The sequence below is a fragment of the Delphinus delphis genome, chromosome 20 (genome assembly GCF_949987515.2).
Source record: "Delphinus delphis chromosome 20, mDelDel1.2, whole genome shotgun sequence".
NCBI lineage: Eukaryota > Metazoa > Chordata > Mammalia > Artiodactyla > Delphinidae > Delphinus > Delphinus delphis.
Genome location: NC_082702.1, coordinates 42,266,852 through 42,291,541, shown reverse-complemented (window position 1 = coordinate 42,291,541; position 24,690 = coordinate 42,266,852). Strand labels below are relative to the sequence as shown.

Below are 24,690 nucleotides of genomic sequence, written 5' to 3'. Positions count from 1 at the left end.
AAATACGTATCCTGAGTTTCATGTGGATAGGAATAAGAAAGAATATCATGAAGGAAAGCTAAAATTAGAAGTTGTAGTATTAAATGATCTCTGTTCACAGTAAAGAATCCACTTAAAAATTTTTCTTTTGAAAAACTATTACCTAACACTTGAAATTTTCATCTTCAAATCATTTAGCAGATGTTACATCTGTCTGAATATAATATGCCCTGACTAAAATTTTTCAGCTTGTTAAAATGTTGCTAAAAAACTTAAGTAGATTACTTCCATCTTTCAAATAATATAGGGGGGATAGTACGAGAAACTAATTAAAACAAATGTCACATCATCAAACATAGATTTTAATACAATTATTTTTCTCAATCCACGTTGAAAACGAGACCCTTATACATAGAAGAAAAGCATATTCAAGACCTTTTTTTGGGGGGGGTGTAGGAAAATAAACAAAAAGGAAATATGAAAATAAAAATTAGCTTAGATAAAAAGAGAAAGGACCTACCAAAATGCATTTATGTCAAGGGAAAAAAAACTTAACCTAGTAAAAGCCCCATCACTAACCACATTTCACTTTCCCAAAGAAGGACATAGAGTCTAAATTAGAGGTATAAAAGCAATGTCAATAAAAATACATTGGAAAGTAACTAAATATAGAACTTGTTATATTTCAATCTTCCCTATAGCCTACCCCCAAACCAAAGTAATAAGCAAGTCAAGTGGAAGGTGTAGGAAGCATGGATTCATTCCTTCACCAAAGGTATTTTCTGATTAACTGACTCAAGTGTTTGGAAATTAGAGAAGTCAGAAGTTTCTTCCTATCTATCCAAGGAAAACAGCAGGTAATACAGTCCTTACCATCACAGGCTCTGACTTCAGACAAAACTGTGTTGGCTCTGCTACTTTAAACAACTTCTCTAAGGCTTAAATCCTCACTGAAACTCTTCTTTTACCCCATTATCTCAAAGATTCCCTCCAAGATATAACTGTACACCATGACCACATACCTTGGTCTTACTCTCAAGCCTGCTTCCCATAAAACATAAAAAGATTAAAGGGATATAAATTATGCTGTTAGTACTATTATCCTTTAGTCCTAAATTCAATCCAAATTAAACACTTATACAGTCTCCACTAGCCAATGAGAGAACTCCTGAACAAGAGCACAGGTCCTTTAAATCCATGAAAACAACAAATAGTCCTCCCTCATGTTAAGCTGCCATATCTATTTTTCTTGCATTATCTTTTAAATCAGTTAAATAGATAAGGAGGAATGAAATTCTAGATTTATAAGCAAAGAATATGAAGAAAGAGAATGGGAAATCTTTAACGGAAAGGCAGTTTCCTGAGACGACTTCCTTAGATAACTATAACCTCTACTACATTTTTTTTTTAAAAAACCTACTAGATTTTAAAAGAATCTACTAGATTTTTTTTTTTTTAAAGAGAAAGAATGGTTACAAGGTTTCTTTTCGGGGTGGTAAAAATTCCAAAATTAGATTATGGCAATGGCTACAGAGCTCTATAAATATAAATAACTAAACACCACTGAATCTGCACACTTTATTATTTTTTTTTATTTCCTTACCTAGAGGAACTTACAGTTTAGCAAAAAGCAATACTCTGTTCAACCCTCAGTGCTCAACCTTGTTTGTATAATTCCGCTTATATGAAATGTCTAGAACAGACAATTTTATAGAGACAGAAAGTAGGATAGTGGTAGCCTAGGGCTGGGTGAATGAAAGAAAGATGGGTGACAGCTAAAAAAATATGGGCTTTCTTTTGGGAGTAGTGAAAATACTACAAAATTGATTCTGGTGATGGTTTCACAATACTGTGAAGAGAATAAAAACCTTTCAACTGTATACCTTAAATGGGCAAGTTGTATTATATGTGAATAAGATTGTTAACAAAAAAACCTACATAACCGAACATTTGTTATCTCATATTTTCTGTGGACCAGGAGTCTGGGCATGGCTTAACTGGGTACTTTGCTTAGAATCTCACAAAACTGCAATGAAGGTGTTGGGCAGGGCTGTAACCATATTGCTCAGTGCTCAAATTTATCTATTTTTGAAAATTTATTGTATTTTTTATTTTTTTTTATACAGCTGGTCCTCATTAGTTATTCATTTTATTCATATTAGTCATACTGACATACATATATGTCAATCCAAATATCACAATTCATCACACCACCACCTCTCACCCCCGCCATTTTCCCGCCTTGGTGTCCATACGTTTGTTCTCTACATCTGCCTCTCAATTTCTTTTTTCTTTTTTTTTTTTTTTTGCGGTACGTGGGCCTCTCACTGCTGTGGCCTCTCCCGCTGCAGAGCACAGGCTCCGGACGCACAGGCTCAGCGGCCATGGCTCACGGGCCCAGCCGCTCCATGGCACGTGGGATCCTCCCAGACCAGGACACGAACCTGTGTCCCCTGCATTGGCAGGCAGACTCTCAACCACTGCACCACCAGGGAAGCCCCGCGTCTCAATTTCTGCCCAGCAAACTGGTTCATCTGTACCATTTTTCTAGGTTCCACATATACGTGTTAATATACAATATTTCTTTTTCTCTTTCTGACATACTTCACTCTGTATGACAGTCTCTAGATCCATCCACATCTCTACAACTGACCCAATTTCACTCCTTTTTAAGGCCGAGTAATATTCCATTGTATATATGTACCACATCATCTTTATCCATTCATCTGTCGATGGGCATTTAGGTTGCTTCCATGACCTGGCTATTGTAAATAGTGCTGCAATGAACATTGGGGTGCATGTGTCTTTTTGAATTATGGTTTTCTCTGAGTATATGCCCAGTAGTGGGATTGTTGGGTCATATGGTAGCTCTATTTTTAGTTTCTTAAGGAACCTCCATACTGTTCTCCATAGTGGCTGTATCAATTCACATTCCCACCAACAGGGCAAGAGGGTTACCTTTTCTCCACACCCTCTCCAGCACTTGTTCTCTGTAGATTTTCTGATGATGCCCATTTTACCCAGTGTGAGGTGATACTTCATTGTAGTTTTGATTTGCATTTCTCTAATAATTAGTGATGTTGAGCAGCATTTCGTGTGCTTCTTGGCCATGTGTATGTCTTCCCTGGAGAAATGTCTATTTAGGTCTTCTGCCCATTTTTGGATTGGGTTGTTTATTTTTTGTTTTTGTTTTTTTCTGGTACGCGGGCCTCTCACTGTTGTGGCCTCTCCCATTGCGGAACACAGGCTCCAGATGCACAGGCTCAGCGGCCACCGCCCACGGGCCGGGCCGCTCCGCGGCATGTGGGATCCTCCTGGACCGGGACATGAACCCGTCCCCCACATCGGCAGGCAGACTCTCAACCACTGCGCCACCAGGGAAGCCCTTGTTTTTTTAATATTGAGCTGCATGAGCTGTTTATATACTTTGGAGATTAATCATTTGTACATTGATTCGTTTGCAAATATTTTCTCCCATTCTGAGGGTTGTCTTTTCATCTTGTTTATAGTTTCCTTTACTGCACAAAAGCTTTTAGGTTTCATTAGGTCCCATTTGTTTATTTTTATTTCCATTACTCTAGGAGGTAGATCAAGAAAGATTGTGCTGTGATTTATGTCAGTGTTCTTCCTATGTTTTCCTCTAAGAGTTTTATAGTGTCCAGTCTTACATTTAGGTCTCTAATCCATTTTGAGTTTATTTTTGTGTATGCTGTTAGGGAGTGTTCTAATTTCATTCTTTTACATGTAGCTGTCCAGTTTTCCCAGCACCACTTATTGAAGACACTGTCTTTTCTCCATTGTATATCCTTGCCTCCTTTGTCATAGATTAGTTCACCATAGGTGCGTGGGATTATCTCTGGGTTTTCAATCCTGTTCCATCGATCTATATTTCTGTTTTTGTGCCAGTACCATATTGTCTTGATTACTGTAGCTTTGTAGTATAGTCTGAAGTCAGGGAGTCTGATTCTTCCAGCTCTGATTTTTTCCCTCAAGACTGCTTTGGCTATTTGGGGTCTTTTGTGTCTCCATACAAATTTTAAGATTTTTTGTTCTAGTTCTGTAAAAAAATGCCATTGGTAATCTGATAGGGATTGCACTGAATCCGTAGATTGCTTTGGGTAGTGTAGTCATTTTCACAATATTGATTTTTCCAATCCAAGAACATGGTATATCTCTCCATCTGTTGGTATCATCTTTAATTTCTTTCATCAGTGTCTTATAGTTTTCTGCATACACGTCGTTTGTCTCCCTAGGTAGGTTTATTCCTAGGTATTTTATTCTTTTTGTTGCAGTGGTAAATGGGAGTGTTTCCTTAATTTCTCTTTCAGATTTTTCATCATTAGTGTATAGGAATGCAAGAGATTACTGTGCATTAATTTTGTATCCTGCAACTTTACTAAATTTATTAATTAGCTCTAGTAGTTTTCTGGTGGCATCTTTAGGATTTTCTATGTATAGTATCATGTCATCTGCAAACAGTAATAGTTTTACTTCTTCTTTTCCAATGTGTATTCCTTTTATTTCTTTTTCCTCTCTGATTGCTGTGGCTAGGACTTCCAAAACTATGTTGAATAACAGTGGCAAGAGTGGACATCCTTGCCTTGTTCCTGATCTTAGAGGAAATGCTTTCAGTTTTTCACCATTGAGGATAATGTTTACTGTGGGTTTGTCGTATATGGCCTTTATCATATTGAGGTAGGTTCCCTCTATGCCCACTTTCTGGAGAGTTGTTAACATAAATGGGTGTTGAATTTTGTCAAAAGCTTTTTCTGCATCTATTGAGATGATCATATGGTTTTTCTGCTTCAATTTGTTAATATGGTGTATCACATTGATTGATTTGCGTATATTGAAGAATCCTTGCATCCCTGGGATAAATCCCACTTGTTCATGGTGTATGATCCTTTTAATGTGTTGTTGGATTCTGTTTGCTAGTATTTTGTTGAGGATTTTTGCATCTATATTCATGAGTGATACTGGTCTATAATTTTCTTTTTTCTAGTATTTTTGTCTGGTTTTGGTATCAGGGTGATGGTGGCCTCATAGAATGAGTTTTGGAGTGTTCTTCCTCTGCAATTTTTTGGAAGAGTTTGAGAAGGATGGGTGTTAGCTCTTCTCTAAATGTTTGATAGAATTCACCTGTGAAGCCATCTGATCCTGGACTTTTGTTTGTTGGAAGATTTTTTTTTTTTTTTTTTTTTTTTTTTTTTGCGGTACGCGGGCCTCTCACTGTTGTGGCCTCTCCCATTGCAGAGCACAGGCTCCGGACGCACAGGCTCAGCGGCCATGGCTCACGGGCCCAGCCGCTCCGCGGCATGTGGGATCCTCCCAGACCGGGACACAAACTCGTGTCCCCTGCATCAGCAGGCGGACTCTCAACCACTGCGCCACCAGGGAAGCCCCGTTGGAAGATTTTTAATCACAGTTTCAATTTCATTACTTGTGATTGGTCCGTTCATATTTTCGATTTCTTCCTGATTCAGTCTTGGAAGGTTATACCTTTCTAAGGATTTGTCCATTTCTTCCAGGTTGTCCATTTTATTGGCATAGAGTTGCTTGTAGTAGTCTCTTAGGATGCTTTGTATTTCTGCAGTGACCATTGTAACTTCTCCTTTTTCATTTCTAATTTTATTGATTTGAGTCCTCTCCCTCTTTTTCTTGATGAGTCTGGCTAATGGTTTATCAATTTTGTTTATCTTCTCAAAGAACCAGCTTTTAGTTTTATTGATCTTTGCTATTGTTTTGTTTCTATTTCATTTATTTCTCCTCTGATCTTTATGATTTCTTTCCTTCTACTAACGTTGGGTTTTGTTTGTTTTTCTTTCTCTAGTTCCTTTAGGTGTAAGGTTAGATTGTTTATTTGAGAGTTTTCTTGTTTCTTGAGGTAGGCTTGTATAGCTATAAATTTCCCTCTTAGAACTGCTTTTGCTGCATCCCATAGGTTTTGGATCGTCGTGTTTTCATTGTCATCTGTCTCTAGGTATTTTTTGATTTCCTCTTTGAATTCTTCAGTGATCTCTTGGTTATTTAGTAAAGTATTGTTTAGCCTCCATGTGTTTGTGTTTTTTACGTTGTTTTCCCTGTAATTTATTTCTAATCTCATAGTGTTGTGGTTAGAAAAGATGCTAGATATGATTTCAATTTTCTTAAATTTACTGAGGCTTGATTTGTGACCCAAGATGTGATCTATCCTGGAGAATGTTCTGTGCGCACTTGAGATGAAAGTGTAATCTGCTGTTTTTGGATGGAATGTCCTATAAATATCAATTAAACATATCTGGTCTATTGTGTCATTTAAAGCTTCTGTTTCCTTATTAATTTTCTGTCTAGATGATCTGTCCATTGGTGTTACTGAGGTGTTAAAGTCCCCCACTATTATTGATTTCCTTTTTATAGCTGTTAGCAATTGCCTTATGTATTGAGGTGCTCCTATGTTGGGTGCATATACATTTATAATTGTATCTTCTTCTTGGATTGGTCCCTTGATCATTATGTAGTGTCCTTCCTTGTCTCTTGTAACATTCTTTATTTTAAAGTCTATTTTATCTGATATGAGTATTGGTACTCCAGCTTTCTTTTGATTTCCATTTGCATGGATATCCTTTTCCATCCTCTCACTTTCAGTCTGTATGTGTCCCTAGGTCTGAAGTGGGTCTCTTGTAGACAGCATATATATGGGTCTTGTTTTTCTATCCATTCAGCAAGCCTGTGTCTTTTGGTTGGAACATTTAATCCATTCACGTTTAAGGTAATTATCTATATGTATCTTCCTATGACCATTTTCTTAACTGTTTGGGTTTGTGTTTGTAGGTCCTTTTCTTCTCTTGTGTTTCCCACTTAGAAAAGTTCTTTTAGCATTTGTTGTAGAGCTGGTTTGGTGGTGCTGAATTCTCTTAGCCTTTGCTTGTCTGTAAAACTTTTGATTTCTCCATCGAATCTGAATGAGATCCTTGCTGGGTAGAGTAATCTTGGTTGTAGGTTCTTACCTTTCATCACTTTAAATATGTCATGCCACTCCCTTCTGGCTTGTAGTTTCTGCTGAGCAATCAGCTGTTAACCTTATGGGAGTTCCCTTGTATGTTACTTGTCATTTTTCCCTTGCTGCTTTCAATAATTTTTCTTTGTCTTTAATTTTGGCCAATTTGATTGCTATGTGTCTCGGCGTGTTTCTCCTTGGGTTTATCCTGTATGGGACTCTCTGCGCTTCCTGGACTTGGTTGGCTGTTTCCTTACCCATGTTAGGGAAATTTTGGGCTATAATCTCTTCTAATATTTTCTCTGGTCCTTTCTCTCTCTCTTCTCCTTCTGGGACCCCTATGTGAATGTTGGTGTGTTTAATGTTGCCCCAGAGGTCTCTTAGGCTGTCTTCATTTCTTTTCATTCTTTTTTCTTTATTCTGTTCTGCAGCAGTGAATTCCACCATTCTGTCTTCTAGGTCAGTTACCCATTCTTCTGCCTCAGTTATTCGCTACTGATTCCTTCTAGTGTATTTTTCATTTCAGTTATTTTATTGTTCATCTCTGTTTGTTCTTTAATTCTTCTAGGTCTTTGTTAAACATTTCTTCCATCCTCTTGATCTTTGCCTCCATTCTTCGTCCGAGGTATTGGATCATCTTCATTATCATTATTCTGAATTCTTTTTCTGGAAGGTTGCCTATCTCCACTTCATTTAGTTGTTTTTCTGGGGTTTTATCTTGTTCCTTCATCTGGTACATAGTCCTCTGCCTTTTCATCTCATCTGTCTTCCTGTGAACATGGTTTCAGTTCACCAGGCTGCAGGACTGTACTTCTTCTTGCTTCTGCTGTCTGCCCACTGGTGGATTAGGCTATCTAAGAGGCTTGTGCAAGGTTCCTGATGGGAGGAACTGGTGGTAGGCAGAGCTGGCTGTTGCTCTGGTGAGCAGAGCTCAGTAAAACTTTAATCTGCTTGTCTGCTGATAGGTGGGGCTGGGTTCCCTCCCTGTTGGTTGTTTGGCCTGAGGCAACCCAACCCTGGAGCCTACCCGGGGTCTTTGGTGGGGCTAATGGCAGACTCTGGGAGGGCTCACACCAAGGAGTACTTCCCAGAACTTCTGCTGGCAGTGTCCTTGTGCTCATGGTGAGACACAGCCACCCCCCACCTCTGCAAGAGGTCCTCCAATATTAGCAGGTAGGTCTGGTTCAGACTCCTATGGGGTCACTGCTCTTTCCCCTGGGTCCTGATGCACACACTACTTTGTCTGTGCCCTCCAAGAGTGGAGTCTCTGTTTCCCCCAGTCCTGTCGAAGTCCTGCAATCAAATCCTGCTAGCCTTCAAAGTCTGATTCTCTAGGAATTCCTCCTCCCATTGTCAGACCCCCAGGTTGGAAAGCCTGACGTGAGGCTCAGAACCTTCACTCCAGTGGGTGGACTTCTGTGGTATAAGTGTTCTCCAGTTTGTGAGTCACCCACCCAGCAGTTATGGGATTTGATTTTATTGTGATTGTGCCCCTCCTACCGTCTCATTGTGGCTTCTCCTTTGTCTTTGGATGTGGGGTCTCTTTTTTGGTGAGTTCCAGTGTCTTCCTGTTGATGATTGTTCAGCAGTTAGTTGTGATTCTGGTGCTCTCACAAGGAGTGAGCGCACGTCCTTCTACTCCGCCATCTTGAGCCAATCTCCTGTACACTTTAAATGTGTGAATTTTATGATATGTAAATTATAGATGGGTAAAGCTGTTTTTAAAAAAAGAGAAAGAGGAATAGAATAAGAACAACTGAGAACTGCACAAGAGCGAGCTAGGTCTCTCAATGTTCCTAATAAACTTCATGGACAGAAATATCTTTTCACATAGTTTTTATTTGTGAAAAGTGAAATTATGAAGGCTAAACTGCAAACTAATCTAATTTCCCTTTTAAGGCTCATCTACTGTATCAAGAAATTACTACAGGCATAGGTATCTTATAGTCAGTAAAATGATGAAAATCTTACAAAGTTCTTACGAGCAATATAAGAAATGTAGACTTCATAAAACAGATGACTCTAAACAACACCACCCAAAAATGTATGGGTTCCCCCTTCAGGAATGTGGTTACTACATCAACAACTTGAACAGAGATACAGAATTTGCAAATGACACAGGCTTAAGAGGAATATATCATATGTCATAATTCATCACAGATAATGAAAGGCTGGAATACCTGTGCAAAGGAATAATCAAATTTAATACAGATCAATGTAACATCTGGTAAAAACTGCTCTTGTGCAATGTACTTAAATGCACTCACTCTCTTTCTCACTCTTTTTTTCAAAATCTAGGAATGATTTCACTTTTGTTTTCTAAAGAATTCTTTCCTTGGTCTGCCAGAATTGGGGTGACTGTTGTCTCATAGTTTTTTCTATTAACGTTGCTAATAATTTGAGCAATAATAATGCTTAATCAACTCACTTAATGGTTCATTATGAATTTCAGTTGACCAAAATCCCAATATAAGTGTCCTGCTTAAGTATCCATGTAATAGACTTAGATCAAATATGATAAAGTAAATAATAAGTTAACATAAATTATTTTTTTAAATAAATTTATTTTTATTTATTTATTTTTGGCTGTGTTGGGTCTTCACTGTTGTGCATGGGCTTTCTCTAGTTGCGGTGAGTGGGGGCTACTCTTTTTTTTTTTTTTTTTGGTGGTACGCAGGCCTCTCAGCGCTGCGACCTCTCCCGCCGCGGAGCACAGGCTCCGGACGCACAGGCACAGCAGCCATGGCTCACGGGCCCAGCCACTCTGCGGCATGCGGGATCCTCCCGGACCAAGGCACGAACCCGTGTCCCCTGCATCGGCAGGCAGCCTCCCAACCACTGCACCACCAGGGAAGCCCACAGGGCTACTCTTAGTTGCGGTGTGCGGGCTTCTCATTGCAGTGGCTTCTCTTGTTGCAGAGCAGGGGCTCCAAGTGCGCAGGCTTCAGTAGTTGCAGCACGTGGGCTCAGCAGTTGTCACTCGCAGGCTTCAGTAGTTGTGGCACGTGGGCTCAGTAGTTGTGGCGCATGGGCTTAGTTGCTCCATGGCATGTGGAATCTTCCTGGACCAGGGCTTGAACCCATGTCCCCTGCATTGGCAGGCGGACTCTTAACCACTGCGCCACCAGGGAAGTCCCAACATAAATCATGAACATAAGTGTATGAAAAAAGCAATTAGGCAGAAGAGAAAACAAGTTCAGATCAAGAATTTGCCTTATGTTGGTGCAATAGTGCAGACCCTTGGGCGATTAGAGGAATGAAATCATTTTCAGATATTGAAAGCGAACTAATGCTTCCCAATGTTTGCTGGGAAGGTGAACAATGTAAAAATTGGCTGACTGGTTGCCATATGTGTTCAGTCATTCAGTAAACTCTAAATGATCCTTTTATGTCACGGATTATTTCTGGGAGAATTTGGTCTTTTACCCTTCAACACTGGCTATATGGGGAGGAGAGGGTGGGAGTCCCACCACACTGCATCAAATTCAAGGAGAGAGAAATCCTATCACAAGACAGTGAAAGAGAAGGAAAAACTTGTAACTTAATACTGCAGCATTTTTTTTTCTTCTCACTTAGAAACTCTGGTTCCCTAACTGCTGATCAACCAAATCCCACTTTACTGTTTTGTTTTACATGTTGCTCAGTTCCAGAAAAAAATGAAAAGACCTCAAACCCCCAAACTCCTTCACTTTACCCCAGAAGAGTCCAGGGAGATAAGCAAATGAAACAGCTGAGAAAAGGCATGCTTTTCTAGTTCTTCCCTTTGCAAAATAACAACATTGATAATACAGTTACAGCTACCATTTATTGAGCATTTGGGAGTGGGGACAGGCACTGTGCAAAAGCTCATTGTATACATATTCTCACTTAATTTCAAAACAATTATGTGAGGTCGATTTTACCAAGAATGTGAAACTTGTGTAATAGTAAAAAAAAAAGAAAGAAAGAAAAACACATGTGATAAAACAAAAGAAGGGAATGATAAATATAAAGTTTAGGACATTAGTTTCCTTTGATGGTGAGACAAAGATACAGGACAAAGGAGTAGCAGAAATAAATTGGTCTGGACACTGGGCTCATGAATGTTCTTTTTACTAAACTATATAATCTAATCAAATCAATAAATACAATAAAAATTAAGGCTATGCATGGATAGTGCATAGCTTCACAGAGTTGCTATGTAAGGCTTAAATAAGAAGAACTGTTAAAAAGAACTCTGTAGGGACCTCCCTGGTGGTCCAGTGGGTAAAACTCTGTGCTCCCAATGCAGGGGGCCCGGGTGCGATCCCTGGTTGGGGAACTAGATCCCACATGCATGCTGCAACTAAGAGTTCACATGCCGCAACTAAGAAGCCCACATGCTGCAAGTAAGACATCCACATGCCGCAACTTAAAAAAAAAAATCCCGCAAGCCACAACTAAAGATCCCGAATGCTCCAACTAACACCCAGCGCAGCCAAAATAATAAATAAATAAATTAAATAAGTATTAAAAAAACCTCTGTAAATTATTATTCCTTTTTTAGGAATTTTTATCGCCACTTTACCTTTGTTGACCTGATAGCTAACAGCATTCAATATTCAGCTGCTTTAGGGTCAGAAAGTAAAGACCAGAATTGTCAGAGCCCATCTACTCTTTAACTTTTCTGAAGACTCTTATTAACTTTCAGGTAACATAACAATTCAAAGTTGTACACAACTAATACCACAGACTTAACTTCATGCAGAGATGAACAATAAAAGGTGGGGGGAAGCTCTGTAAATAAATTGAACTCAATTGTCGAGCAAGCAGCTAAATGGAAGTATTTGTGGTAAAAAGGATGATACTTTGTGTTGGGAATGCTTAAAAAAACTAAAAAACGGTGAATTAATGCTCAGCACAGATATTAGTTATTCAAATAATAAATGCTCCCTGATATTAGATGCAAACACTCTAATACTGGAAAATGTATTTATAAATGTTTGTATTCTGTTTTTAAAATGGGATTTTACTTTTTTTTTTTTTTAAACTTTGTATTACAGGGACTTCCCTGGTGGCGCAGTGGTTAAGAATCTCCCTGTCAATGCAGGGGACATGGGTTCAAGCCCTGGTCTGGGAAGATCCCACATGCTGAGGAGCAACTAAGCCCATGCACCACAACTACTGAGCCTGTGTGACACAACTACTGAGACCGCATGCCTCAACTACTGAGCCCACGTGCCAAAACTACTGAAGCCCACGTGCACCTAGAGTCCATGCTCCGCAACAAGAGAAGCCACCTCAATGAGAAGCCTGCGCACCACAATGAAGAGCAGCCCCCACTCACCGCAACTAGAGAAAGCCCGCGCACAGCAACGAAGACCCAACGCAGCCAAAAGTAAATAAATAAATGAATAAATTTATATATATGTTAAGAAAAAGCAGCACATTAAAGAATATTATAAAATAAATAAATAAACTGTATATACAAAGCTACTTAAGCACCCGAAAGAGTTAAAAGACTTTCAAAAAGTTCTTGCAAATGGTTTGGGAACTAATTGCCTTACTCTTCCATGTCTCTATTAACTATCTCAATAAGCTGGTGAATCCCAAAGCTATGGTTTCACATCAGACATTCTAAAACAAAATGCCTGGCACCTCCACTGTGCCAACATAGTTCTGCGTTGAAGAGAGACAGCATTCATTCTGTTAAAAACACTTTTAGGCTTGACAGTCATCATAGTTGGCATCTCCACTGGAAAATGTACTGGCTGCAGGTCTACCGGATATTTGTTTTCTAAAAGATTATTAAGTCCGAAAATAACTTGTAAGTGATCTCTGTTTTAATAAATTTTTCTCAGCTAAGTTTAAGTCAATTTATTAGTTTGCTGTTACTTATTTACTTAATCATATCACCTCTTCCTGATTATATTTTATTATAGTTTTCCTCAAGCTGGTATTCTACAGTAATTTTAAACAATATACAGCAGCATAGATTACAATTATTTCAGGAATAAGAAAAATAAATTGAGTTCCACAATCATTTTAACATAGTACATCATATATTTTTTTCTAATAGTTATTACTTTTCACTTTGAAATTTCACAATTATTTGCTACATAACAACATTTATAAGATACAGAATGGAGTATACTATTTAACTAACCATTTTTGTTATATACTTTAATTTATTTATATTATTCTCAGAAGATGTTATTACTTAAGTCTGTTCTAGACAGAAGACTTTCAAAGTCCTATCTATGACCTAACTATCGATTAAAACCTTTATGGCTTATTTATAATTTTCAAAGATCTTACAAGAATACTTTTCAATAGAGCTTTAAGAGCTGTAGAGTTCAGAGTCCAAGAGGAGTAAGGAGGACCGGGGTTGAGTGTCAGAAGCCCAGTGGAGTGAGAAGGGAATCCACAGTGGGGGTGGGGGTAGCAGAGGCCTGGCAAAGTTTCAGAGCCCAAGCAGGGTGAGCGGGAAAAGATAATCAGATGCAGAATCCAAGCAATGTAAATAAAATATCCACAGCCTGGTGTGTGGTGTCAGAGCCCAAGCAGAATGAAGACTATATCTGGGGGGAGTGGGGAGGGGTGGAGAAGAGTGGAAGGGTGGGATGGAGTCCAAGAAAGCAGGATGAGAAGAGGGAAGCCTGACACACAGAGGGAAAACCTACTGTGGTGGGTTAGAGCCCAAGCAAAGTAAAAGTCTCCTGGGATGGGTAGACCAAGCAGAATGAGGATGGTTATCTATGGGAGGGAACGCAGAGAAGCTAGCATAGGGTGTCAGAGCCAGAGCATGGTGACAAATGCACCCTCAAGGGGATGGCACAGGGCATCACAGCTAAAGCAACTGAGGTGATGGAGGGTAGCCAGCACAGAGAAGCAGAGCCTGAGCAGGGGGAAAAGGGTATTTGTGCAGGGGCACTTGGCACTGGGTGTAAGAACCCAAGCAGTAAGGAGAATGTCCATATAGTAGGGCTGCCTGGGCTGGGTGTCAAAGATTAAGCAGGAAGCAGAGTGTGCCCATGAGGAGTGTGGAAGTCCAGAATGGGGATTAGAAACCCAAGCAGGGTGCGGAGGGCATTCGTGTGAGGCCTTCGAGCCTGAGCAGGATGAAGAGGACATTCCTATGGATGGACAGCCCAGCATAATATGCTGGAGTTCCAGTGGGTAAGCAAGACATCCATGGGGGTTGAAGGAGCAGGAGCAAAGGGTACCTTTAGGTAAGAGTATCAAAATCCTAGTAGGGTGAGAGCTATAGGATGCTATCTGCCTAGCAGGGCTGCCCAGTGTGGGGAGTCAGAACCCAAGCAGGGTGAGGACGGTGTCAACAGATAAGCAGGAGGGCAGCTCTGGGTGTCATAGCACACATGGGATGAAGAGAGCATTCCTGTAGGAGGAAAGCAGCCACAGCCTGGATGCAAGTCATGGGTGTCCAAGTTGGATAATTAGGTATCAACATGTACAAAAGACAGAAGCAATGGCCACAGAAGCTTGATTACACAGAGGAAGATTGCTCAAATAAGTAAATATATTAAAATTAAAGGGAATCAAGTTTTGCAATGTTGAACAAAAGAGTTACAAACATAGGAAGAAAAACAAGAAGGAACCCTATGGTACTGAGTTGCAACTGGAAGTATCAGTATGAACTCATGAGAGAAAGATAGAAAAATAAATAAAGACATTATGTATGTATATAAGCATACATATATTCCCTAGCTCTGTCTTCTGAAAGATTCTGTGAGCAGCAGTACTCCAAAAGCACACTCATGGAAAATAAGCACACCTAGTATCCAGATCTTGGTTTCTAAATACTCTTTTTTACCTAAAGTAGCTAGGGCTTCCTTGAGAAATAGTTGTTATCAGGACTGGGATACGGAAAGTACAAGATGAGCCTGAAATACATACTGTTTTGCTAAAAGTAAGGAAGTACTCAAAGAATTATGGGGGACATGTCAAAAGAATACAGAAACCATCTTCAAGAGGCTCTCACTAACCAATATGAGACAATATGAGCATGAAAATAAGTCATGGGAGTTCCCTGGCGGTCCAGTGGTTAGGACTCAGAGCTGTCACCGACATGTCTCGGGTTCAATCCCTGGTTGGGGAACTAAGGTCCGGCAAGCTGTGCAGCACAGCCAAAAAAATAAAAATAAAAAATAATAGTAACAGATTATAATCTAATGAAAACACAGGAGTCCATACTGACATAAAATAGTAATGAATAAACTGAACGTGTGATGAGGAATGAGATATTTAAATAGTTTCAAAGTACAACTCTTACAAAATATTGATACTGATTACAAAGGAGAACTAGGGTAACTTTAAAGTAGAGAAGTCTGACAGAAACCATCTTAATTAAGTGATCAAAGTGAGTAACATCAGTAATGACACAAATCAAAATTACATGCTACCCTAGAGGATTTGGTAAGAATACATCATTATTTCTGTGGTACTTGTGCCAAAGATGCATAATTTGAATGTAATCATGAGGAACATTCCACAAAATAATTGACTTGTAACTTTCAAAAGTATCAGAACCATGAAAGTCCAGGAAAGACCAAGGAACTATCTCAGATTGAAGGAAACTAACAAGACATGACAACTAAATGGATATGTAATTGTAAACTGAATGCTGATGTTATACAGCAGGGGTCCTCAACACCCAGGCCGCAGACTGGTAGCAGTCCATGGCCTGTTTGGAAGCCGGCCGCACAGCAGGAGGTGAGCAGCAGGCGAGGGAGCAAAGCTTCATCTGCCGCTTCTCATCACTCGCATTACTGCCTGAACTATCCACGCCCCCCCCAACTGCCATCCGTAGAAAAACTGTCTTCCATGAAATCAGTCCCTGGTGCCAAAAAGGTTGGGGGCTGCTGTTATATAGGACATTACTGGGGCAACTGGAGAAACCTAAATGGGGGTCTGAGGATTAGATGGAAAAAATGTATCAATGTGAATTTTTTACATTTTGGTGGTTATATTGTAATTATGTTGGAGAATATCCTTGTTTGCTGGCAATACATACTAAAGTATTCAAAGGTGATGGGGCAGGCATCATGCTGGCAACTTACTCTCAAATGTTCAGAAAAAAAGTTCTTTGCACTGTACTCACAACTGTTATAAATTGGCCTCTCTCTCACTTTTGCTACCATTTCTGCCTAAAATCAATCAAACAAAACCAAATATTCTGGTAGAGGAAGGTAGTCTGGGTTACAAAATATATCACAAGTTATCTTCTCCTGGTCATACTCACTTGTTTGACACCTTATATGCCACTCACAGGCTCAGTATTTTTAGCTATGCCATCCCCTCTTCACTAACACCCTCAACCTCACAGAAAACAATTAATTTAAACATTCATTCAACATTTATTTTGCTCCTGTACTGGACTAAAGTACACACTATAAGAGAAAATCACTCATGAAGTTCACAGTTGAGAGAAAATAAAATTAGTGAAGTTTAAAATAATGCAATATGCTACAGGGAGAAAATAAAATTAGTGAAGTTTAAAATAATGCAATATGCTATAGATGGGAGAAAATATTTGCAAATGATGCGACAAACAAGGGCTTAATCTCCAAAATATACAAACAGCTCATACAACTCAACAACAAAAAAACAAACAACCCAGTCCAAAAATGGGCAGAAGACCTTAATAGACATTTCTCCAAAGAAGACATACAGATGGCCAAGAGGCACATGAAAAGATGCTCAACATCACTAATTATTACAGAAATGCAAATCAAAACTACAATGAGGTACCACCCTCACACCAGTCAGAATAGCCATCATTAAAAAGTCTAATAACAAATTGTGGAGAAGGTGTGGAGAAAAGGGAATCCTCCTACATTATTGGTGGGAATGTAAGTTGGTACAGCCACTAAGGAAAACAGTATGGAGGTTTCTCAGAAAACTAAAAATAGAGTTACCATATGATCCAGCAATCCCACTCCTGAGAATATACCTGGACAAAACTATCATTCAAAAAGATACATGCACCCCTACGTTCAGAGCAGCACTATTCACAATAGCCAAAACATGGAAACAACCTAAATGTCCACCATCAGATGAATGGATAAAGATGTGGTACATATATATAATGGAATACTACTCAGCCATAAAAACGAAATAATGCCATTTGCGCAACATGGATGCAACTAGAGATTATCATACTAAGTGAAGTCAGAAAGAGAAAGACAAATACCATATGAGATCACTTATATGTGGAATCTAAAATATGGCACAAATGAACCTATCTCCAAAACAGAAACAGACTCATAGTAGACATAGAGAACAGACTTGTGGTTGCCAAGGGGGAGGGAGGAGGGAGAGGGATGGACTGGGAGCGATTGGTAGATGCAAACTATTACATTTAGAATGGATAAACAACAAGGTCCTACTGTATAGCACAGGGAACTATATTCAATATCCTGTGATAAACTACAATGGAAAAGAATGTCTTTACGTGTATAACTGAGTCACTTTGTTGTACAGCAGAGATTGGCACAACACTGTAAATCAACTACACTTCAATTTAAAAAAATGCAATATGTGCTTTAATAGAAATATGGGACGCTATGCAAGTCAAGAGGAATCCTTAACACTATCCGGAAAGGATCACAGAAGGCTGCACAGGGTATGTGACACCTGAGGTCAGTCTTGAACACTGAAATGGGTATTTGACAAACATATTTGTGAAGAAGGAGGAGAAACTTAAAAGCAAATCTGAACAGAGTATTTGTATTTTGGTTACTTTAGTTTTTCAAGTAATTCAGTTAAATTAGAATACAGTAGTTACATGGAGGAGTAACATGAGATGAGGCTCCCAAAGACATGGAGGGGCTAGATCATGAAAGGCCTTGTATAATCATTCTAGGCAATAAAGATTTTATCCCTCAGCACATAGGGAGCTTTTGAGTGTTTCAAGCAAAGACATGATAAGCTCAGACTTACATTTGAGGATGATCATCCTCCCAGGTATATGCAAAATAGACTAGGTCCTAGAGGTGGCAAAGAGTAAGTTTTTTTACAATCCTCTAAGTCAGAAATAATGAGGTCCTGAACCAAGGCAGCTGCAGTGAGAATGGCAAATAGGATACGAATTTAAAGGTGCTCAGAAAACTGATGAACTGAATTGGATGACTAGCAGCAAAGGGAGGGAGGGAGGAACGATTGGAGGGAGAGGGAGAGAGGGAGAGAGGGGGATGGAGAGAGAGTGAGAGAGAGAGAGAGAGAGAGAGAGAGAGAGAAATAGTTCCAAACAGCGCACAGGAATTCTGGCACGAGAAAATTAATGGAAGGTGGTGCAGTTTTCCATGATAGAGAGTTTAGGAGTAAGAGTAAATCTGGAAAGACAATGAATTCCGTTTTAAATGATGAGGCTGAGGTACCTATGGGGCATCCTAGTGAATGTATAAACAGGAGAGGGATCTAGCAATTGATGATGCTGGGAACATAGACTGCTTTACTTTTCTTTTTTTTTTTGCGGTACGCGGGCCTCTCACTGTCGTGGCCTCTCCCGTTGCAGAGCACAGGCTCCGGACGCGCACGCTCAGCGGCCACGGCTGACGGGCCCAGCCGCTCCGCGCCATGTGGGATCTTCCCGGACCAGGACATGAACCCGTGTCCCCTGCATCGGCAGGCGGACTCAACCACTGTGCCACCAGGGAAGCCCTACTTTTCTTTTTAATACAAATCCTATCCTAGATCTGGGATAGAAAATTATTAATTTATTTAAAGTTATTGTTTGCTTTTAAAAATGCAGGTATGTATGAAATAAAAATAAATTTGCCCATGATCTCACCATCCAAAACACTAGTATATTTATGTTTCCCTTCCCTATTTTTCTATGCATTTTTAAAAAGCTGAATAATAATGCACATAAACTTAATATCAAACTTTTCATTGAACATAACTTTAATTTCTCATTTGTACTGTAATTTTGATACCCTCATATTGCTATGTATCATCTTTATGTCTATTTTCTATCTCTCCAATTAACTGAAAACTCTTCAAGGGCAGAAACTGTGGTATGTCTTATCTGAATGACTAAAGTTTAGCAGTACCATACTTAAAATAGGCACTCAATGTTTGCTGATGAGGTTATTAAAATACTAAAAGGTTACTGGGTCATAATTTTAAGTTATGAAATAAGCTTCAGGAAAATTTCTAATTTTCATATTATTTCAGAAACACTGCTAATAAATAAAAGAGGTAATAAATAACATATCAGTGGTGACAACACTGTACCCCCTAGAGAATGAAGCACAGTCAATAAATATTCTCATTCTTTTATTCATTCACTCAACAAATATCTACTGACTGCCTGATGTAAGCCAAGCATTGTCTTAGTTCCTGGGGATACATCAGTCATAAAACAGACAATCTGTGCCATGGACCTTCTACTCTAATGTACTTAAATTATGGTAACTGCTTGCTTGCTAAAAAGAGAAGGGGGCTCCAGTGTCCTGTAATTTTCCACCCTTACTAAGCTCACATTTAATTGTAGCATTAGTAAAATAAGTTCATTTCTGGAATATAAGCAGTACAAGCATCTCAAAACACATTTATTTTAAAACTTTATAGTATATACAATATAATATATACATACTTAAAATTTAGCTTAATGTTTCCAAAATCAATACTTAATAGAGATCTGTTCCATTGCTTAACAGTCAACCATCTTATATCATACATTTAATAAACTAATGATGTACTTATCAATGTATGTAATAATCAATGAAAAGAAATAAATAGGATTTTTTTTTTCTTTTGGCTGCACTGGGTTTTCTTTGTTGTTGCTGTGCATAGGCTTTCTCTTAGTTGCGGCGAGTGGGGGCTCCCCTTCGTTGCGGTGCGCAGGTTTTTCGTTGGGGTGGCTTCTCTTGTTGCAGAGCACGGGCTCTAGGAGCGCGGGCTTCATAGTTGTGGCTCGCGGGCTGTCGAGTGCAGGCTCAGTAGTTGTGGTGCACATGTGGGATCTTAGTTGCATCACGGCATGTGGGATCTTCTGGGACCAGGGCTCGAACCTGTGTCTCCTGAATTGGCAGGCAGATTCTTAACCTCTTAGCCACCAGGGAAGTCCCGATAAATAGGATTAATGTTATATTATTTTATGCATTTTGAACTTGGAAAGACAGTTTATAAATGATGATTTGCTCATCATTCATAAAGCACATTATTTCATTATGTGCCAGGCAAAATAATAAAGTAAATAAAATAGAGGTCTTAACTTTAATGCTATTTCTAATTGCACAGACCTTGGATTACAAGGTACCTCAGGAACTTAGTTTCTAAAAGAAGAAAAACATAATTTAATCACCACTAATTCATTTTTTTTTTTTACCACTGATTCATTTTGTGTGCGTAAGTGCAGACACTAAAGTGACCTGTATCTATCTCTGTTTTCAAACATTCACAGTCCAGTGAGGTAGACTACAAGTAAATACATAAATAACCAATGGAATCAGTACCAAGCCACAGATGTTATGTGCAAAAAAGGAAAGTAGAAGAAAACAGATATAAAGATGGCAAGGGAAGAATGGTATGAATAGAATTAATGTAGTTTTAGGAGATTAAAGTTCACATAAAAAAGCACAGAATTTTAGAGGTAGAAATGGTAAAAGTACTCAGTGTAACCCTCGGTTTTTACAAAGAAGAAATTATGTTCCAATCAGGTTATGATTTGCTTAGCATAGCCAAGACTGGTTAAATCTGGGTCCTGAGCAGGAGACTAGCTGGCTGAAAGACAAATTCTTTTCTTTACAGTACGCAGACCTCTCACTGTTGTGGCCTCTCCCGTTGTGGAGCACAGCCTCCGGACGTGCAGGCTCAGCGGTCATGGCTCACAGGCCCAGCCACTCCGCGGCATGTGGGATCTTCCCGGACCAGGGCATGAGCCCGTGTCCCCTGCATTAGCAGGCGGACTCTCAACCACTGCGCCACCAGGGAAGCCCTGAAAGATAAATTCTTTATCCAGCATTCCTGTCTATGCAGTTAGAAAGAACACTGAAGTAGAAACTCCATCTCTTTTATTTATTATATTATTATTGTGTGTGGCACTTCAATAATGTGCTTAGTGAATGAACCGAATGAATGAGTGAACCATCTACCTTGATTGACTCTACTCAAACAATTCTAAAACATCATTCTTATTTTTATACTCATAATCTTAGTGAGGGAGAAGAAAATAATGAACAAAAATCTACCTTTTTTCATTGCTATCATTACCAAAATGTCCTACCACCTCAACTAAAAATGTCATTTTTCTACATTATTTCTGACCCCAAATACCCTATTCCCTCATGTCCCTTCTTCCAACTTCTACCCTATCATCATCTGAACAACCATTTTTCAAGTGAACAAATAAAAACTACTTTTCATGTTTTAGAGTATTCATTTTCAGTGATTAAACTTATTTCCTATCAAATTTCTTTTTTTCTATTCATATAACATGATTTTTTTTAAATACTCTTTTTTTTGGGGGGGCTGCACCGTGCAGCATTTGGGATATTAGTTCCCCTAACAGAGATCGAACCCACGCCCCCTACATCGGGAGCGCCAAGTCCCAACCACTGGAGCACCAGGGAATTCCCCATGTAACTTGATTTTTTTCCTCCTTCAAGCCAATACTGAAGAAATCAACAAGACTCACTTTGTCTTTTCTATTCTACACAAGGATTATCAACAACAAACAGAAAAAATGTGTAAACCTCATACTTTTAGACATAAGCTGATTGTTTACAAAGATCAAAAATATCTGCCTAGGGCTTCCCTGGTGGTGCAGTGGTTGAGAGTCCGCTGGCCGATGCAGGGGACACGGGTTCGTGCCCTGGTCCAGGAAGATCCCACATGGCGCAGAGCAGCTGGGCCCGTGAGCCATGGCCGCTGAGCCTGCGCGTCCGGAGCCTGTGCTCCGCAACGGGAGAGGCCACGACAGTGAGAGGCCCGCGTACTGCAAAAACAAAAAAAACTCTGCCTACTGTGAGCGGCAATAAACAAATGACCAAGTTATTACTTCTGCCTTTTAAGAGAGTGGTAATCAACAAGGAATATCAGAATTGCATATATAAATACATATTTTTTTCTCCTGAATGAAGATGCCTGGGATTCCAGCATAGACCTACTGAATAAAGGTTTTAGTACGTAGGATCACGTAATGCATATTTTTATGAAGCTCCACAGATGATTCTGGCTAAGAGCCATTACTTTATTTTATTTATTTTTTAACATCTTTATGGGAGTATAATTGCTTTACAATGGTGTGTTAGTTTCTGCTTTATTACAAAGTGAATCAGCTATACATATACATATATCCCCGTATCTCCTCTCTCGTGCGTCTCCCTCTTACCCTCCCTATCCCAACCCTCTAAGTGGTCACAAAGCACTGAGCAGATCTCCCTGTGCTATGCGGCTGCTTCCCACTAGCTGTCTATTTTACATTTGGTAGTATATATAAGTTCATGCTACTCTGTCACTTCCTCCCAGCTTACCCTTCCCCCTCCCCGTGTCCTCAAGTCCATTCTCTACATCTGCATCTTTATTCCTGTCCCCTAGGTTCTTCAGAACCATTTTTTTTTTAGATTCCACATATATGTTAGCATATGGTATTTGTTTTTCTCTTTCTGACTTACTTCACTCTGTAGGACGGACTCTAGGTCCATCCACCTCACTACAAATAACTCAACTTTGTTTCTTTTTATGGCTGAGTAATATTCCATTGTATATATGTACCACATCATCTTTATCCATTCATCTGTCAATGGACACTTAGGTTGCTTCCATGTCCTGGCTATTGTAAATAGAGCTGCAATGAACACTGTGGTACATGACTCTTTTTGAATTATGGTTTTCTCAGGGTATATGCCCAATAGTGGGATTTCTGGGTCGTATGGTAGTTCTATTTTTAGTTTTTGAAGGAACCTCCATACTGTTCTCCATGGTGAAAGCCATTACTTTAAAGCATGAAATTCAGCCTCATACTGGTCTGAGTTTACTGTCTCTTTAAATATTGCTAGTGGTTTTTTTCCTAAACAGTATTTATATTTACATATCAAAAAGAGGAAAGGAATGTTGTTTATCTTTCCTGACTAAAATGACAATTGCTATTTCACATGGTGGTAGATAATTTTAGTTATTTAGATTTGATACAACCATGTAGACTTTAATAGTACCTAAAATAATGAAACAACTTAGCTCATCTGTCATTTTGAGCCTGAGAGAAATTATTCAGAAATACTTCTTAAGGGCAAAAACCAAAGAAATTCAATGGGTAAAACTTGCCCACTGACAGCATATGGTAGTCTTCCAGAACTCTCTTGGCTATTCTCTAATACAAATAATACTTGTTATATAAAAGTTTAATACTTTGTTTCTAGCAAAAAAAAAAAAAATAGCTTGATTGTGAGAACTGACCAGATGTCACTTTACTGATCAATGAAGCCACTCTTTTCATTAATTTTGATAATGATTTTCAGTTGCCATTTTACAATAGCAAATGAAAGGGTAGCTTACATAAATCTTTGTGCCACAATGTGGTCCATAAACAGAAACAGAAACAGCTCTAGAAAATTGAAAACTGTTCTAAAAATAAATTATATCTGATAATATTACAGTTTAGAGCTTACAAAGTACTTTTATATTTATAATCATAGAATTGATATATGTGTAAAGTGCTTTGACTCTAAAGTGTATATAAATAAGATAGATATTACTAATTTTAAAATTACTAATAACTTCAGAATAGATTCTTTTTTAGTGTTTTAATTTTTTATTAAAGCATAATATATACATATAGTAAAGTATACATATCTTAAATCTTGAACTTGAAGAATTTAAGCTAAGATTAAGCATCCTTCATGCTTTCTCCCAGGAACTACCCAACAAGGTAACCAATCTTCTGACTTCTATCACTACAGATTATAGTTGTGCCTGTTTATAAACTTTATATAAAGAAATCATATAGGATATACCTTTCTTTTGTACCTAGATTCTTTCACTCAGAATTATGTTTGTTCAGTTTATCTGTGTTGTTATACTTACAGCAGTTCATTCGTTTGCACTGCTATATATTATTCTGTCAAGTGAATATTCAACAATTAAATCCATTCTGCTGTTAAACAACTGAGTTGTTTACAGTTTTTACCTTTTACAAAAATACTGCCGTAAACATTCTTATATGTGCATATACGTACTTCCCTTGGATACATACCTAGAGTGAAACTGCTGAGTCAGAAGGTATGTGTATACTCAACTTTAATTGATACTGCCAGAGAGTTTTCCCAAGTGGTTGTAGCAATATACACTCTCAACATCAGTGTATGAAAGTTCTTGCTACTCCACAAGCTCAGTCATAAGAAAATGCTTTTATAATTTTTTTATAAGTGATCTGGTAGAGATGGAACGGTATGACACTGTGGTTTTAATTCACATTTCCCTGAAAATTAATGATTTTGAGCACCTTTTCATATGCCTATTGGCCATGTGGTTATCTTCTTTCCTGAGGTGGCTCTTCAAGCCTTTTACCCATTTTTAAATTTGGTTGTCCTTTTTCTAAAAAATCAATTTGTAGGAGTCCATTATCTATTCTAGATGCAAATGCTATGTCAAATATACATATTGTAAATGACTTCTCCCATATGTGGTTTGCTTTCCACCCCCTTAATGATATCTTTAATCAACAGGAGTTCTTAATTTTAATGAATTCAATCTATCAATCTTTTCATTATGGTCAGTGATTTTTGTGTCCTGTTTAAGAAATCTTTGCAATA

General features: G+C 38.7%; 1 protein-coding gene across 10 annotated transcripts in view; it reads right to left on the bottom strand.

Moving 5' to 3' along the window:
* The window catches only part of NFAT5 (nuclear factor of activated T cells 5), a 132,764-nt gene that overhangs the window by 60,974 nt on the left and 47,100 nt on the right, over positions 1 to 24,690 (bottom strand). Inside the window, exon 1 of one of the 10 annotated variants that reach the window (XM_060000231.1) lies at positions 8,456 to 9,538. The exons of the other annotated variants lie outside the window; for them this stretch is intronic. The gene's annotated coding sequence lies outside the window, so the exon portion shown is untranslated. Of the gene's footprint in view, positions 1 to 8,455; positions 9,539 to 24,690 lie in introns of those variants that run through there. 10 annotated transcript variants of the gene reach the window in all.